Below are 14,345 nucleotides of genomic sequence, written 5' to 3'. Positions count from 1 at the left end.
CAGCAAAGGTTGTGTGGGTAACTGGAGCCAGGACAGGCAGCAGCTGCTGCTCGAGTTACACTTCTCTGCCTGGCCTTGGGGGTGGGGGTGGGGGGGGAGTCTGGGGGCTCAGGCTCTCTGCAGACTCTGGCAGCGTCGCTGCATTGGTCACTCAGAGCAGCTCCCCAGTTTCAGTGAGATCAGCAGACTCAGGCTTGACTCTGGATTCAACTGGTGTGATTGAGACCAGAATCTGCCCTTCCATTCACAGCAAGGTGCACTGCCAGAGCCAGACAGGGCTGCCTAGGGGGCAGGGGATTGTGGGGGGCAGAGCTCTGTGCTGCTGCACGGTCTCTGGGAAGGCTCAGAGGCTTTGAAAATGGAGTCAGAGATGGAAATGCCTCACTAGGCTGGAAGATTAATGTTCCCCTTCAACTCCTCTGGGAGTCAGGACGCCTGGGTTCTATCCCCAGCGCTGAGATGGGAGTCGGGTCTAGTCGGGAGGGGCTGGGAGGCAGGACGCCTGGGTTCTATCCCTTGCTCTGGAGGGGCAGGTGCTGAGATGAGACCCTCAGCAACTGTGCCACCCTAGTCACTGAGGACATGGATCTGTGGTGGGGACAAGCCACCCCAATCCCCTTGGAGCAGAAGCCATAAATTAACTTTCCTGCCAGCACCCAATAAATCAGCTTCCATCGCCACCCTCCCCCCGAATATCCCAGCTGGGGCCAGTCACCTCAGGACAGGACAGGGAGCAGCCATGGGGGCGGAGCAGGCTGGGATTGCAGTTCTCTTGGGGTCAGGGAGGTGGGGGGCTGGGGGCAATGAGACTGGCTCAGCAGGGATCCATGGGGGTGGGGAGCAGGGCCCTATGACTCACTGGCTGCCCAGCCTCCAGGCTGCTGCTGGAGAGGAGTCTGGGTGCAATGGGGCCCCATGGAATATGCTGCATCCCCCTACCCCTCCCAGGAGCAGATAAATGCCCCATTAACAACCTGGGCCCAGACACAGGGATCCCACTGGGCCGGCCCAAGACCACAGGCCAGGACTCCTCCATCCCATGGATCCCCCCCAGCCCCACACACGATTCCCGGAGCCTCCCGGGCCGAGCCCTGTCTATGCACCAAGGGGCTGAGCTGGCTACGGACCGATCGCGTTACTGCTGCTGGCTGCGCCGCCTCCTCCAGCCAGAGGCAGGTTTTACCCGTCAGTGGGGCCCCCGTTCGCCCGCCCTCCGGCCCGGCGCTCCAAGCGGGGAAATGGGGTCGGGGTGCGGGGAGCACCCATTGGCCCATTTCCCCATTGGCCCAGTGGCTAATCCACCACTGCCTCCAGCCCTCAGCCCCACTGCCCTGCCCCTGGCCCCAGTGAGCCCCCAGCCCCACTACCCTGCCACATTGCCCTGCTCCTATCCCAGCCTCCGGCCCCACTGAGCCTCCATCCCTCAGCCCCATTACCCTGCTGCCATCCCACCCCCAGCCCCACTGATCCTCCAGCCCCCAGGTCAATTGTCCTAACCCCAGCCCACCCCCAGCCCCACTGATCCTCCAGCCCCCAGGTCCAGTGCCCTAACTCCATCCCACCCCCAGCCCCACTGATCCTCCATCCCTCAGCCCCATTACCCTGCTGCCATCCCACCCCCAGCCCCACTGATCCTCCAGCCCCCAGGTCCATTGCCCTAACCCCATCCCACCCCCAGCCCCACTGATCCTCCAGGTCCATTGCCCTAACCCCATCCCACCCCCAGCCCCACTGATCCTCCAGCCCCCAGGTCCATTGCCCTAACCCCATCCCACCCCCAGCCCCACTGATCCTCCAGCCCCCAGGTCCATTGCCCTAACCCCAGCCCACCCCCAGCCCCACTGATCCTCCAGCCCCCAGGTCCAGTGCCCTAACCGCTTCCCACCCCCAGCCCCACTGATCCTCCAGCCCCCAGGTCCATTGCCCTAACCCCATCCCACTCCCAGCCCCACTGATCCTCCAGCCCCCAGGTCCATTGCCCTAACCCCATCCCACCCCCAGCCCCACTGATCCTCCAGCCCCCAGGTCCATTGCCCTAACCCCATCCCACCCCCTGCCCCACTGATCCTCCAGCCCCCAGGTCCATTGCCCTAACCCCATCCCACCCCCTGCCCCACTGTTCCTCCAGCCCCCAGGTCCATTGCCCTAACCCCATCCCACTCCCAGCCCCACTGATCCTCCAGCCCCCAGGTCCATTGCCCTAACCCTATCCCACCCCCTGCCCCACTGATCCTCCAGCCCCCAGATCCATTGCCCTAACCCCATCCCACCCCCTGCCCCACTGATCCTCCAGCCCCCAGGTCCATTGCCCTAACCCCATCCCACCCCCAGCCCCACTGATCCTCCAGCCCCCAGGTCCATTGCCCTAACCCCATCCCACCCCCAGCCCCACTGATCCTCCAGCCCCCAGGTCCATTGCCCTAACCCCATCCCACCCCCTGCCCCACTGATCCTCCATCCCTCAGCCCCATTACCCTGCCCTTATCCCAGCCATCAGCCCACTGAGCCTCCAGCCCCCAGCCCCACTACCCGTGCCCCGGCCCCCACACCTTGTCACCTCTCTACCCCATTTCCAAATGCCCTGCTCTGCCCCACAACAGCATCCCTGACTCCAGGCCATTTGCCCTGCCCTGGTTCCCACCCCATCTCCCTGAGATCTCCCATCCATGCCCCTACACCTCCTGTTCCCCAAGGGCCACCCCCAGCCCCAATGGAGCCAGGTCCCCTCTGTTCTTCTGGCAGCTCCATTCACCCCAGACCCTAACTGAGGGGGCAGAGGGGAGATGCAGTCAGCATGGGATCCCTGAAGGGGGTCGGGGAGGAGGTGTCACTGTGTCCCCTGCCCCACTCAGCAGCAGACACAGCAGGAGCAGAAGGGCCTGGGGTGAAAAGTCTCTGACAAGACAGACGTGGTTTCCCAGGGGTTTCTGCATAGCATCCACATGGGCACAGCCAGGGCGCGCTGGCCCCGGTGGGAATGGTGGACATGGACAGATGGGCAGACAGACACGGACCCAAAATGAAAATTCTTCTCACGTCCCACCCACTCCAAATCACTCCACCAGGCACTCAGTCCCCGATGGTCACCCCTGAGGCCGGTCACCAGAGCTCCTGGCCCTGCCCTTTGGGTGGGAATAGCCTCCCTCCCTGGGCTCACAGCCCCCCACCAGCCCTGGGGCAGCAGGCCCTTCCCCCACTGATGGGAACCCCCTGGCTCACCCCCCGCCCAGCCCTGGGGCTGCTGGCCCTTCCCCCATGGAGGGGATCCCCCCGGCTCACAGCCCCCCACCCAGCCCTGGGGCTGCTGGCCCTTCCCCCACCGAGGGGATCCCCCCGGCTCACCCCCCGCCCAGCCCTGGGGCTGCTGGCCCTTCCCCCATGGAGGGGATCCCCCTGGCTCACCCCCCGCCCAGCCCTGGGGCTGCTGGCCCTTCCCCCACTGATGGGAACCCCCTGGCTCACAGCCCCCCACCCAGCCCTGGGGCTGCTGGCCCTTCCCCCACAGAGGGGATCCCCCGGCTCACCCCCCGCCCAGCCCTGGGGCTGCTGGCCCTTCCCCCACTGATGGGAACCCCCTGGCTCACAGCCCCCCGCCCAGCCCTGGGGCTGCTGGCCCTTCCCCCACAGAGGGGATCCCCCTGGCTCACCCCCCGCCCAGCCCTGGGGCTGCTGGCCCTTCCCCCACTGATGGGAACCCCCTGGCTCACAGCCCCCCACCCAGCCCTGGGGCAGCTGGCCCTTCCCCCACAGAGGGGATCCCCCCGGCTCCCCCCCCGCCCAGCCCTGGGGCAGCTGGCCCTTCCCCCACAGAGGGGATCCCCCTGACTCACAGCCCCCCACCCAGCCCTGGGGCTGCTGGCCCTTCCCCCACTGATGGGATCCCCCTGGCTCACCCCCCGCCCAGCCCTGGGGCTGCTGGCCCTTCCCCCATGGCGGGGATCCCCCTGGCTCACCCCCCACCAGCCCTGGGGCTGCTGGCCCTTCCCCCTCTGATGGGAACCCCCTGGCTCACCCCCCGCCCAGCCCTGGGGCTGCTGGCCCTTCCCCCATGGAGGGGATCCCCCTGGCTCACCCCCCGCCCAGCCCTGGGGCAGCAGGCCCTTCCCCCATGGAGGGGATCCCCCTGGCTCACAGCCCCCCACCAGCCCTGGGGCTGCTGGCCCTTCCCCCACAGAGGGGATCCCCCTGGCTTACCCCCCGCCCAGCCCTGGGGCTGCTGGCCCTTCCCCCACAGATGGGAACCCCCTGGCTCACCCCCCGCCCAGCCCTGGGGCTGCTGGCCCTTCCCCCACAGAGGGGATCCCCCTGACTCACCCCCCGCCCAGCCCTGGGGCTGCTGGCCCTTCCCCCACAGAGGGGATCCCCCTGACTCACAGCCCCCCACCCAGCCCTGGGGCAGCTGGCCCTTCCCCCACAGAGGGGATCCCCCTGGCTTACCCCCCGCCCAGCCCTGGGGCTGCTGGCCCTTCCCCCACAGAGGGGATCCCCCTGACTCACAGCCCCCCACCCAGCCCTGGGGCTGCTGGCCCTTCCCCCATGGAGGGGATCCCCCCGGCTCACAGCCCCCCACCCAGCCCTGGGGCTGCTGGCCCTTCCCCCACAGATGGGATCCCCCTGGCTCACAGCCCCCCACCCAGCCCTGGGGCTGCTGGCCCTTCCCCCACAGATGGGATCCCCCTGGCTCACAGCTCCCCCCCCCAGCCCTGGAGCTGCTGGCCCTTCCCCCATGGAGGGGACCCCCCCCCGGATCAGTCCCCCCAGCCCTGGGGCTGCTGGCCCTTCCCCCATGGAGGGGATCCCCCCGGCTCACAGCCCCCCACCCAGCCCTGGGGCTGCTGGCCCTTCCCCCACAGAGGGGACCCCCCCCGGATCACTCCCCCCAGCCCTGGGGCTGCTGGCCCTTCCCCCACATAGGGGATCCCCCTGGCTCACAGCCCCCCACCCAGCCCTGGGGCTGCTGGCCCTTCCCCCACAGAGGGGATCCCCCTGGCTCACCCCCCGCCCAGCCCTGGAGCTGCTGGCCCTTCCCCCACATAGGGGATCCCCCTGGGTCACAGCCCCCCACCCAGCCCTGGGGCTGCTGGCCCTTCCCCCACAGAGGGGATCCCCCCGGCTCACCCCCCGCCCAGCCCTGGGGCTGCTGGCCCTTCCCCCACAGAGGGGATCCCCCTCGCTCACCTCCGAGCCCTGGGGCTGCTGGCCCTTCCCCCACGGAGGGGATCCCCCCAGCTCACCCCCCCAGCCCTAGGGCTGCTGGCCCTTCCCCCACAGAGGGGATCCCCCCAGCTCACCCCCCCAGCCCTAGGGCTGCTGGCCCTTCCCCCACGGCGGGGATCCCCCTGGCTCATAGCCCCCCCCCCCAAGCCCATGGGCTACCTGACGTCCCTCAGGCAGGTCGATCTAGGTGGGTTGCTGGTTAGTGATTGTGGGCACAGCTGGCTGGTAGCTGGTGGGGGGCACATGGGATCTGACCAGTGGGTGCAGCTCAGCTGGCTGGGGGGTAGGCCGAGGAGCGGAGGACTGGACGAGGGAAGGGGGTGAGGACACGGAAATGTGAGTGAGGCAAGCCCTGAGCCACATGTCCATTATGGCCAAGGGACAGAAATAACCTGCAAGGAGCCAAGGAGCAGGATGGGGGGTGGGGGAGGTTTCTTGCAAGGAGCTGGCGGATGTTGATTGACATCTCGGTGTGCGGCTGCCTCAGCCTCTCTCCTAAGTCACCTCTCGGCCTCCCTCCTGCTGCCTCAAGTCAGCAAAAATACTTCCCTGCGCAGAATGCCATATGTGTGCCGGTGCCTGCGTGATGTCAGGGGAGCTGCCCAATGGGAGGGCAGGGACGGGACCCAGGAGTCTGCCCCGTGGGCTCCCTCATAAGGACCAGGGACAGCCCCAGTCCCCACTGAGGGTGTCTACACCGGGACGGGTTGCGTGGGCTCCCCTGTCGGATACTGGGCGCCGAGGAGGGCCATGGTCTGCTGAGTGGCAGGGGACGAGAGGTGGGAGACGCTCTGAGACCAACTGACCAGCCAGGGCTTGTGAGGGGCAGAGACAGGCTGAGCCCAGGGGGAACGGGGCTTACAGCACTGTGGGGCAGCCATGGAGAACTCCCACGCAAAGACCGTGGAGGAATGTCTGGCCTACTTTGGGGTGAGCGAGAACTCTGGCCTGACACCTGAACAGGTGAAGAAGAACCTGGACAAATATGGCCCCAATGGTAAGTGCTGGCAACGCCCTCATCGTGGCTGGACCAGCCACCGGGGCGGGGAGAGCTGCAGTGGCGAGAGGTGGAGGGAGAAAGAGACCGAGCAAGGAAGAAGGATGGAGAATGGGGAACAGAGAGTTTGCTTATGTCGGGGGAGGGGGAATGTCTGGGGCTGGGGGGGCGAGAAAGGAGACAGGCAGACAGAGAAGGAGAGAATGGAACAGGTGGCTAAGGGTGCATGGGGTTGGCTGGACACAGAGAGGTAGGGATGGAGCGAGAGACACTGAGCGAGGCTGGCATCAGCCACTGGGCCCTGGGAGGGGTGTAGCAGCATGAAAGGAGCCGGGTGTCAGCGCAAGAATCAGCAGGGCTCCCAGAGCCACATATTGGAGCCTGGAGATCCATGTATTGCATCTCGGGGAGTTGTGTATCAGAGCCCGGGGGACCGCGTATTGGACCCCGGGAGCCACATATCACAGCCCGGGGAGCCGCATATGAGAGCCCGGGGAGCCGCGTATGAGCGCCTGGGGAGCCACATATCAGAACCCCGGGCAGCTGCGTATCAGAGCCTGGGGGGGCTACGTATCAGAACCCTGGGACCCGCCTATTGGAGCCCATGAAGCCACGTATCGCAGCCCGGGGAGCCGAGTATTGCTGCCAGGGTAGCCGCGTATCAGAGCCAGGGAGCTGCATATCAGAGCCTCGGGGACCATGTATCGCAGACTGGGGAGCCGCGTATCAGAAACAGGGTCAGAGCCTGTCACAGAGAAGCCAAAGATGCACACACAGGCAAGGCCCGGCTGTCCTGGGGACAAGGCAGCTGCTCCTTGGCTAAGAATAACCTGCCTGTAATTCCCTCTGGAATGGATCGGACACCAGAGATGCTGCATGGGGCGGAGGGCATCCTTCACTCTGTGCCTCCTGTCCTGGCACAGGGTTAAGGGGAGCTCCTAATGCCGGTGGGGCAGGAAAGTCCTGTGCTGGGCCAGCATGTGTGGAAGTGATGGGAGGCTCAGACTGCAACTGAGGATGGGCATGATCACAAGCGCACCGTGGTGCCTCTCCTTACCCCATATCCTCCGGCTTCCTGCCACCCCCAGCCCCTCTGGGTTTGGTGCAGGTCCCAGAGCAGCGGGCCAAGGAGCTCAGGAATACTCAGCCCAGCTCAGGTCACTGCAGGAGAGTTTGTGAGTGAGAACTTGTGTGAATGACTATGTTTGTCTGCATCTATGTGTGTGAGGGCTTGGTCACGTTTGTGTGTGAGGGTGTGTAGGTGTGTATGGGCATTGCTGTATGTATGAAGGTGAGTTCACGTGGGTGTGTTTACATGTGTGTGTGCAGGTGTGTTCATGTATGTGAGGGCATGTTTACAGGCCGTGTTTACACCAGTGGGCATGTGCGCACCCCATTCTCTGCATGTCTGTGCAGCCCCAGCTAGGGAAATATAGGGCCCTGGTACCTCATTTCAGCTGGGCCTATCCCACTCCCATTTCACCCCATTAATTTTGGGGGCCCTGCCCCCTTTTTCCTCCTCCTGTCAGCCCAGCATGTGTCTCAGTGTGTCGTGCGCACACCCTTAGCCTGCCAAAGGCGCCAGGGCTCAAGGCCCCATGCCCTGTGTGACCCTGGGCTGGGATATTGTGCCCCAGGCCAATGAATCCATCTGCCCTGTTTGTGTGCCATGTCTCCTCATTTGGGGCTCATTCCTGTCTTCCCCGTGTGCAGCATGCGCCCTGCCCTGGGGGTTCCCTGCTCAGGGTGCTAACCAGCCTCTTCTCCTCTCTTCCTTTACTTCTGCGGCGGCGGCGGCGGCTCCATGGGCAGAGCTCCCAGCAGAGGAAGGTGAGTTCCAGCCACTGGTGGCCCCAAAACCGCAAAGTGCCAGAGCCCACGGCAGCCACCGCCGGCCACATCCTCAGGCCAGCCCCAACCTCTCTCTAACCCAAACCCTGGGGCCAACACCCCCCCCATAACTCCCCACGGCCCCTCCCATAGCCCAGTGCCCTCTATCACCCCATAACCCAACCCCTGTGGCCAGCCCCCTGTCCATAACCCACTGCTCCCAGGGCCCACGGCCCCTCTGATAGCCCAGTGCCTCCATTGCCCTATAGCTTTACCCCTGTGGCCAGCGCCCTCAACCCACTGCCCCCAAGGCCCTCCCTTGGCCCACAACCCACTCCCCAGCTCTGAGCCCCATTCTCCATTCTGGCTTCAGCCCCTGGGACTTGCAGGGCTGCCCGTTTTGGTTGCACGGATTCCTGGAGCTTTCATCACCTGACAGAATCTTTAATTCCTGGTGACTCCAGGACAGTCCTGGAGGGCTGGCACCCTAGTGACTTGGTGTTCCTCCCTCTGACCCCCTGTGCCCCCACACCCAAGGAAAATAGGGATGGGATCCCTGGGGGGGGGGTATCCCTGCTGATCCCTGACCCTGCCCCACTCCCCAGGCAAGTCCATCTGGGAGCTGGTGGTGGAGCAGTTTGAGGACCTGCTGGTGCGAATCCTGCTGCTGGCAGCCTGCATCTCCTTCGTGAGTGACGGGGGGCTGGGGTCCCAGGGTGTGGGAGGGGCTGCATCTCCTTCGTGAGTGACGGGGGGCTGGGGTCCTAGGGTGTGGGAGGGGCTGCATCTCCTTCGTGAGTGACGGGGGGCTGGGGTTCCAGGGTGTGGGAGGGGCTGCATCTCCTTCGTGAGTGACGGGGGGCTGGGGTCCTAGGGTGTGGGAGGGGCTGCATCTCCTTCGTGAGTGACGGGGGGCTGGGGTCCCAGGGTGTGGGAGGGGCTGCATCTCCTTCGTGAGTGACGGGGGGCTGGGGTCCCAGGGTGTGGGAGGGGCTGCATCTCCTTAGTGAGTGACGGGGGGCTGGGGTCCCAGGGTGTGGGAGGGGCTGCATCTCCTTCATGAGTGACGGGGGGCTGGGGTCCGAGGGTGTGGGAGGGGCTGCATCTCCTTCGTGAGTGACGGGGGGCTGGGGTCCCAGGGTGTGGGAGGGGCTGCATCTCCTTCGTGAGTGACAGGGGGCTGGGGTCCTAGGGTGTGGGAGGGGCTGCATCTCCTTCGTGAGTGACAGGGGGCTGGGGTCCTAGGGTGTGGGAGGGGCTGCATCTCCTTCGTGAGGGGGGGGGCTGGGGTCCCAGAGAGCTGGGGAGTCCCAGGCGGCTAGGCAGAGGCAGCATCTTTGTCAAGAGTAATGGGGGGTGCTGGGGGGCGCTGGGGGGTCCCATGAGTGACTGAGGGGTCCCAGAGGCTAGGGGCGGGGCAGTGCTGGGAGGGGAGCTCTCTATGGATAACATGGGAACTGAGGAGTAGATTTTAGTGTGAGAGGCCGGGAAACCCGTGGGGGTAGAGCTTGGGAGCCAGGACTCCTGAGTTCTATCCCTGGCTCTGGGATGGGAGTGGGGTCTAGTGGTTAGAGCAGGGGGGGCTGGGAGTCAGGATTCCTGGATTCTATTCCTGACCCTGCCACAGGCTCTCTGTGCCTCGGTTTCCCCCTTTGGAGTGGGGCGGGGTGAAGTCTGGATCACTCCTATGTGCAAAGTACTGGGAGGTGCCGGGGGACAGGTGTCCCGGGGCAAGGGCCAGGGGTACAGTCCCCACGCGGTGTCTCTGGCAGGGGTGCGGGGCCCGGGGCTCCTCAGGCCAGGAGGGGAGCAGGCACTGCGCGGCATCTTGCATCGTCCTTCACCATGACCTTTCTGTGCGGAGGCCTGGCCCAGGCCCGCCTGGAATTCAGTCTTGAAGGATTCAGTGTCGGCTCCCGAAGAGGCAGCATCTCAAGTGTCGGCAGCTGGGCCAGGGCTGGGGGTGGAAGGAGGGAGCCAGGGCTGCGTCTGGCAGGTGTTAAAGGATGGGAGACCCTGCCTGGGTAGGCAGTGGAGGGAGGAGGAACCCCTCCCCCCAGTGATTCTCCCCTCATGTGGCTCCATCAGCCCTCCTCCCATGTCCCCTTGATCTTGATATGTACTGGGGGGCGGGGGGGCGACAGCTGGGCCCCCCTCTCCCCTTGCGTGAGTGCAAGAGGCCTGTAAACTGATCTCAATCTCACTGGGCCTTGGATGAAACCTGAGTGGGCACAGTTGGGCCCAGCCTGGGCAAGGCTGCAGCATCCCTGTTGTATAACTAGGGGCGGGGGAGAGCTGGTGTCTGTGCAAAAGTGGGAGACACTGGGGGGGGGGCGGGGGTTCTGTGTAAGTGTGTGCACACACCTGTGGCTGCATTGCTGCAGGGGTGAGTCAGAGGGCTGGCCCCTGTGTCTGGGGAGGTGTGCATTGTGCTGTGCATGTGTGCATGCCTGAGGGTGTGTCTGTGCAGGAGTGCTTCGCTCAGTAGGGGTGGAGTGCATTGCTGTAGGTGCGGGATGTGTCTCTGCACCTAGCTGTGCAGGATGTGTGGGTGAAATCCAGCCATCCCCAGAGTCAGAGCAGCAGGAGGTGACACCCCAGCACCTCAGGAGCCCTGGGACAGTAAACCTGCAGCTTACCAAGCTGACTGTGACCAGGTAGAGGGGATGAGCCAGAAATGGAAGCTATTTGGGGATAAGATAGATTGATGAGTGTGTATGGAGATAGATAGATAGATAGATAGATAGATAGATGGAAGGAGAGGTAACCACTCTGACTTTTTGCCTATCACTTATAATCACTTAAAATCCATCTTTTGTAATCAATAAACTTTCTCTAATGTTTTTCCTTACCAGTGAGTTTGACTGACGTGCTCGGTAAACCTGCCCAGGTCACAAAGGCTGGTGTATGCCCACTTTCCATTGAGGAAGTGGTGAAACAATTAATAAACTTGCATTGCTCAAGAAAAGGTCTTGAGCGGTGCAAGATGGTATATTCCAGTGGTACAAGGCTGGGAGCTGGGGGGATTTGGTGGGTGCCTTGGTCTGTGTGATTCGTGAATGACTCTGGGAGCATTCATGCAATCTAGCTGGGTGTGGGCTCCACATGTGGTTGTACTGAGTGGAAACAGCACTAGGAGGGGTTTGCTGCTTGTCACCAGTGAGGCATTGTGAGAGACAACCCAGATTAGTGAGTTAAGGGGACACAGCAGTCCCACAGTGCCATGTTGCACCCCAGGGATCTCGTCATATACCCTATCTATCTATCTATCTATCTATCTATCTATCTATCTATCTATCTATCTATCTATCTATCTATCTATCTATCTATCTAAATATCTATCTATCTTATAAGAATGGCCATACTGGGTCAGAACAAAGGTTCATTTAGCCCAATATCCTGTCTTCCAACAGTGACCAGTGCCAGGTGCCCAAGAAGGATGAACAGAATGGGGAATCATCAAATGATCCATTCCCTGTCACCCATTCCCAGCTTCTGGCAAAGAGAGGCTAGGGACACCATCACTGCTCATCCTGGCTAATAGCCATTGATGGACCTATCCTCCATGAACTTATCTAGTTCTTTTTTGAACACTGTTATGGTCTTGGCCTTCATAGCATCCTCTGGCAAAGAGTCCCACAGACTGACTGTGTGTTGCATGAAGAAATATTTTCTTTTGTTTGTTTTAAACCTGCTGCCTATTAATTCCATTGGGTGACCCCTAGTTCTTGTGTTATGAGAAGGAGTAAATAACACTTCCTTATCTACTTTATCTACAACAATCATGAATTTATAGACCTCTATCCTATCCCCCCTTAGTCATCTCTTTTCCAAGCTGAAAAGTCCCAATACTATTACTCTCTCCTTACATGGAAGCTGTTCCATACCCCTAACCATTTTTGTTGCCCTTTTCTGAACCTTTTCCAATTCCAATATATCTTTTTTGAGATGGGGCGACCACATCTGCATGCTGTATTCAAGATGCGGGCATACAATGGATTTATATAGAGGCAATATAATATTTTCTGTCCTATAATCTATCCCTTTCTTAATGATTCCCAACATTCTGTTCACTTTTTTTGACTGCTGCTGTACATTGAGTGGATGTTTTCAGAGAACCATCCACGATGACTCCAAGATCTCCTTCTTGAGTGGTAACAGTTAATTTAGACCCCATCATTTTATATGTATAGTTGGGATTATGTTTTCCAGTGTGCATTACTTTGCATTTATCAACACTGAATTTCATATGCCATTTTGTTGCCCAGTCACCCAGTTTTGTGAGATCCTTTTGTAGCTCTTCACAGTCTGCCTAGGACGTAACTATCTTGAGTAGTTTTGTATCATCTTCCAATTTTGCCACCACATTATTTACCCCTTTCTCCAGATCGTTTATGAATATGTTAAATAGGACTGGGCCCAGTACAGACCCGTGGGGGACACCACTATTTACCTCTCTCCATTCTGAGAACTGACCATTTATTCCTACCCTTTGTTTCCTATCTTTTAACCAGTTACCGATCCATGAGAGGACCTTCCCTCTTATCCCATGACAGCTTACTTAAGAGCCTTTGGTGAGGGACCTTGTCAAAGGCTTTCTGAAAATCTAAGTACAGTATATCCACTGGATCCCCCTTATCCGCATGCTTGTTGACCCCCTCAAAGAATTCTAGTGGATTGGTGAGGCATAATTTCCCCTTACAAAAACCATGTTGACTCTTCCACAACAAATTATGTTCATCTATGTGTCTGACAATTTTGTTCTTTACTACAGTTTCAATCAGTTTGTCCAGTACTGAAGACAGACTTACCAGCCTGTGATTGCCAGGGTCTCCTCTGGAGCCCTTTTTAAAAATTGGCGTCACATTAGCTATCCTCCAGTCATTTGGTACAGAAGCTGATTTAAATCAGAGGTTACAAACCACAGTTAGTAGTTCTGCAGTTTCTCATTTGAGTTCCTTCAGACCTCTTGGGTGAATACCATCTGGTCCTGGTGACTTATTACTGTTTAGTTTATCCATTTGTTCCAAAAACCTCCTCTAATGACACCTCAGTCTAGGACAGTTCCTCAGATTTGTCACTTAAAAAGAATGGCTCAGGTTTAGGAATCTCCTTCAGATCCTCAATCGTGAAGACCGATGCAAAGAATTCATTTAGTTTCTCCGCAATGTCCTTATCATCCTTGAGTGCTCCTTTAGCATCTTGATCATCCAGTGGACCCACTGGTTGTTTAGCAGGCTTCCTGCTCCTGATGTACTTAAAAATGTTTTTGCTATTACTTTTTGAATCTTTGGCTAGCTGTTCTTCAAATTCTTTTTTGGCCTTCCTAACTATATTTTTACAATTCACTTGCCAGAGTTCATGCTCTTTTCTATTTTCCTCACTAGGATTTAACTTCCACTTTTTAAAGGATGCCTTTTTGTCTCTCACTGCTTCTTTTACTTTGTTGTTTAGGCACGGTGGCTCTTTTGGGGTTCTCTTACTATGTTTTTTTAATATGGGATATATATTTAAGTTGAGCCTCTATTATGGTGTCTTTAAAAAGTTTCCATGCCGCTTGTAGGGATTTCACTTTTGGCACCAAACCTTTTAATTTCTGTTTAACTAACATCCTCAGTTTTGTGTAGCTGCCCTTTCTGAAATTAAATGCTACTGTGTTGGGTTGTTGTGGTGTTTTCCCTGCCACAGGGATGTTAAATTTCATTATATTATGGTCACTATTACCAAACAGTCCAGCTACATTCACCTCTTGGACCTGATCCTGTGCTCCACTTAGGACTAAATCAAGAATTGCCCCTCCCCTTGTGGGTTCCAGGACCAGCTGCTATAAGAATCAGTCATTTAAGGTGTCAAGAAGCTTTATCTCTGCATCCTGTCCTGAGGTGACACGTACCCAGTATGGGGGTAGTTCCCCCATTGTTATTGAGTTTTTTATTTTTATAGCCTCTCTAATTTCCCTGAGCATTTCAAAGTCACCATCTGGGTCAGGTGGTTGGTAGTATCCCTACTGCTATCTAGCTATATATCTAGCTATCCATCCATCCATCCACCCCCATACACTCCTGGATCCTAGGCAGGGTCTGTGTAGCACTTGGCTTAAGGAAGTGGTTCTCAAACTTTTGTACTGGTGACCCCTTTCACATCACAAACCTCTGAGTGCGACCCCCCCAATAAATTAAAAACATTTTTAATATATTTAACACCATTATAAATGCTGGAGGCAAAGTGGGGTTTGGGGTGGAAGCTGACAGCTCACGACCCCCCATGTAATAACCCCATGACCCCCCAACGGGTCCCAACC

This window comes from Mauremys mutica, chromosome 4 (genome assembly GCF_020497125.1).
Source record: "Mauremys mutica isolate MM-2020 ecotype Southern chromosome 4, ASM2049712v1, whole genome shotgun sequence".
Classification (NCBI taxonomy): Eukaryota; Metazoa; Chordata; order Testudines; family Geoemydidae; genus Mauremys; species Mauremys mutica.
This window is presented reverse-complemented; position numbering follows the sequence as displayed.